The sequence below is a fragment of the Panthera onca genome, chromosome D3 (assembly GCF_046562875.1).
Source record: "Panthera onca isolate mPanOnc1 chromosome D3, mPanOnc1 haplotype 2, whole genome shotgun sequence".
NCBI classification, from domain to species: domain Eukaryota; kingdom Metazoa; phylum Chordata; class Mammalia; order Carnivora; family Felidae; genus Panthera; species Panthera onca.
The window spans coordinates 77,820,274-77,824,446 of NC_138350.1; the positions used below are offsets into that span (position 1 = coordinate 77,820,274).

General features: G+C 38.0%; 1 pseudogene; it reads right to left on the reverse strand.

The window, feature by feature from the left end:
- Nucleotides 1–3,100: 3,100 nt before the first annotated feature.
- Nucleotides 3,101–3,575, reverse strand: LOC132665127 (prefoldin subunit 5 pseudogene; annotated as a pseudogene).
- Nucleotides 3,576–4,173: the final 598 nt, after the last annotated feature.

Consider the following 4,173-nt stretch of genomic DNA (forward strand, 5'->3'; position numbering starts at 1 on the left):
TTCAATCATCATATCATGATCAGTTGACTCAAATCTTTTGTGGATAGTAACTCTTCCTCGATCATCTGCTTCCCCAAACCAAAAGTGTTACGAGCTTTTAAAAGTATGATTTCACTCATATGTGGAATTCAAGAAACAAAACAGATGAACACAGGGGAAGGGAAAAAAAGAGAGGGAAGCAAACCATAAAATACTTTTAATTATAGAGAACAAACTAAGGGTTGATGGAGGGAGGTGGGTGGGGGATGAGCTAGAAGGGTGAAGGGTGTTTTTTTTTTTTTTTTTACATTTTACTTATTTTTGATAGAGAGAGGCACAGAGCACAAGTGGGGGAGGGGCAGAGAGAGACGGAGACCTAGAATCTGAAGCAGGCTCCAAGCTCTTAGCAGTCAGCACAGAGCCCGATGCGGGGCTCGAACTCACAAACCCACAAACCGTGAGATCATGACCTGAGCCAAAGCTGGACACTTACCCGACTAAGTCACCCAGGTGCCCCTAACGAACTAGAATTTAAATAAAAACTTGAAATAAAAAAAAAAGTATGGCAGTTTTCCAGCAATAAATGGACTCGTCAAAGAACTGGAAAAGTTGAAATTATTGACACCAGTGAATTCTTGTTGACAGATCTCACTGGGAAGAAGTTCATTAGAAGACATTAGCTTTAGTAGCATGACCTTAGAATTAAGAATGAGAATTTTTGGCATCAGGATAGAATAGCATCATAATATGCGTGCTATTTGCAAGGAAAAATGTAAATTTAATTCAATTTAAAATCATGAAATACTTGTTGAATAGATGCATTGAGCTGGACTACTGTGTTTCAGGTTCTATTCAAAGGTTTGAAAAACCAAAGAGGAATAAAGCCAAAATGGTCACTTCCCTTATAAAACTTCCACTTTAATGAAGAAAGGAGAAGAAAAACCAGTACTTTCACTATAAGGGGAAGGGTATATTGTGAAAATACCTAGAAGAATGAGCTAGCCTTGTCCAGATGCCCTTTAAATTTTTAATATCTGAGGATATTAAATATAAGTTAAAACATGAAGGATTAGTAAAAGTGTTAAAAAAATTCCTATTTTACTCTTGCTTCCTCGGCTTAGTTGATTTTTAATTGCTTTAGGTCAAATGTTGCATTATTTTATGTTTAGGTTAAACTACTACTAAGCTTACTTAATAATACTCATGGCATAATAATACTTGTGTATTATTTGAATTTACTAATTAAACATGATAAAAATGTATTTAACATCTGAAGTTTGAAGAATGCATCATTCTTTCTAAATAGAATATGAATTGCATAAAATTCTCACTTATTACAAGTACGTGAAGGAAAGGAAAAGGAATCAAAACATTTAAAAAGTAATTATTCTGCAGCAAGCCTTTCCTAGGTACTATAGCATCAGGATAACAATAGCATAATGACAAATGTTATTGTTTTTATAAATATTCATACATAACAGATACTTATATATGATTTATACAGATGATAAATTATATAAGTTTATAGTGTAATGATTGATACAATTATTATCCCTGTACAGAATTTTCACTACATGCATGGTTTTATATTAAGTTTGTAAGAAATTAAAAATGAGTTACAAACCACTTTATGTACATTCTACTTGTTACGATGATTATCCTTACATGACAATTATGTTAACTTATTTTATCAACAATTATATGGCACCTACTATGTGCTAAACCCCAAGCATAGAAAGAATTCAATCCCTACCCCAGTCCACAAAGAGCCCACAATTTAGAGAGGAAGTTGGACACGTAATGGTTCCATATGTAGTTCAGGAATGAGCAAAAACTCTTACATCTGTAATCTCATTTGATCCTGATAAGGTAAATAAGAAAAGTATTCTTATCACATTAACTTTAAATTATTTTTTAATGCTTATTTATTTTTTGAGAGAGAGACAGAGCATGAGCGGGGGGAGGGGCAGAGAGAGGGAGACACAGAACCTGAAGCAGGCTCCAGGCTCTGAGCTGTCAGCACACAGCCCGACGCGGGGCTCGAACCCACAAACTGTGAAATCATGACCTGAGCCGAAGTGGGATGTTCAACCAGCTGAGCCACCCAGACGCCCCTGTCATGTTAATTTTAAAAGAAGCAGTTAAATGACTTCCCTATTACCACGCATTTCGTAAATTACAGAAGCGCACTATGTGGCCGCAGATGACGGGAATTCACAAAGCTAAATAAAAACCACTTGAATCAGGTCCAAAAATCAGAATAAAATATAGAATTTTTAGATAAAAAGTTATCTAGATAATGGTCTCTAATGCAGCTTCTCTCAATTCCCCACTAAAAAAAAAAAAAACAATTAAGAAATGGAGAAGAGATGAACATTAATCTAAGAGTGGCAATTAGCTATTACCAACATCTGGGGCTGGAGAAGAGATTCATTAATCACAAGATGTGTGGATCCCAATTAACAATCATAATCAGAAGTTATCATTCATTCATTATTAAATGTTTGCTGTGAGCCATTTTGTTCTTCCTTGAAAGAGAGGTAGTAATATGATTTAGCTTTTTATCTCTACTATTCTGGATCCAGTTTGAAAAAAAGAAGTATCTACACTGAGCAGAAAACTGGGCAAGCAGTCCTTCTGTCTGAGATGGTCAACATGAATTCAATCATTTTTAACTTCCCAGAGACTGCCACACCCCAAAAACAGAAGGGCAAGGCTTATTCATGTGTGTTTATGTCGGTGGGAGAAGGGGTGAAGGTCTGGGCATGAAGCCCAACATGGCAGCTGTAATTTAAGAAACAGAGTGAATGGAGTCAGAAGAGTGAGGCATTCTTTGTTTTTGTATTCTATGATTTCATATCATTTTAAAAATAAGCATTAATAGAGGTGCCTGGGTGGCTCAGTTGATTAAGCATCGGACTCTTGGTTTCGGCTCAGGTCTCACAGTTCTTGAGTTTGAGCCTAACATAGGGCTCTGCTCTGACAGCGCGGAGCCTGCTTGGGATTCTCTCCCTCTCTGTCTGCTCCTCCCCTACTCTCGCTCTTTCTCTCTCTCGAAAATAAAATGAATAAACATTGATATTGTTTTCTACCCAGCTGGTACATTCATTAGCATTAAACGCTAGATCCTTCTCTTCCTTGACCCCAAGAAGCCATGCCCACAAAGTCCTAACCTCCTTAGGCAGGGTCCCTCTGTTCCATTTCTGAAACAAGCTCTCAGACAGTAGCCGGAGTTGCCCCCCAAGGCTGTGAGCTGCTGACGCTTCTGGCTCCTCATCTCCATGGCAGCCTGATTCGTGGCATGCTTCTCCTGCAGAGCGGGCTGCATTTTCTCCATTTGCTTGGTGAGGAAGTCCATCTTCCTCTTGAAAAAGCCCTTGGCATCCTCAGCTGTCTTTTCTATATAGTAACCTGTTCCCACATTGATGAGGACATGTTCCACATCATGTAGCTTCCCAGGGACATACATAGAACTCTTCACTGGGACAAGTAATTCCATTCTTTTCCCTTGTCGTCATGAACAAGAACTCCAGCTGGTTCTCAAGTATCTCCAGCTGCGGCAGGTTCAGTTTGGTGATGTTAACTGACTCGGCCATGTTGGGAAGGATACACATTTTTTTAAAAAGCATTAATATAAGCACTTAATAATAGGAGATACTATTTCTATGCAGTAATGCTTAATAAATTATATGCTTGCTCATCTAATTCAGGCCACATATGTGGGAATGACAAGTATTCCAGCTCTTAACATTACAAGTAAAATTTAGACCAAGTTCAGGAACATCCCTCCTTCTGTTATAAAATGCTTGCTCCAATCTAGCAACACCCAGTGGGTATGAGCAGTGACAAGGGGAATTTATACACCCTGAATGCACCACATCTCAACAGACTGCTTCTTACTCTAGATTAAGTAAATATATACAAACACCCCTGAGTTCTGCTTCTGCTCAGGACGCAGGAACCTTCAAGAAAGTGTCATTTCCGAACCAACAATGACAGAAAAAAAAAAAAAAAGCAGATTATTTACAAAATCATAGCTTTCTATTGCGCTCAGCGGAGAGTTAAAGTCATGAGTCAAGTAAACTGTATTCCAGAAAGAGATAATCCCCTTTTGTGAGCAACGGGACACAGGAACTGTTTTATTTTAGCCACTAGAAGATGTGGAGGCCATACAAACAAGTAAGAAAGAAATGG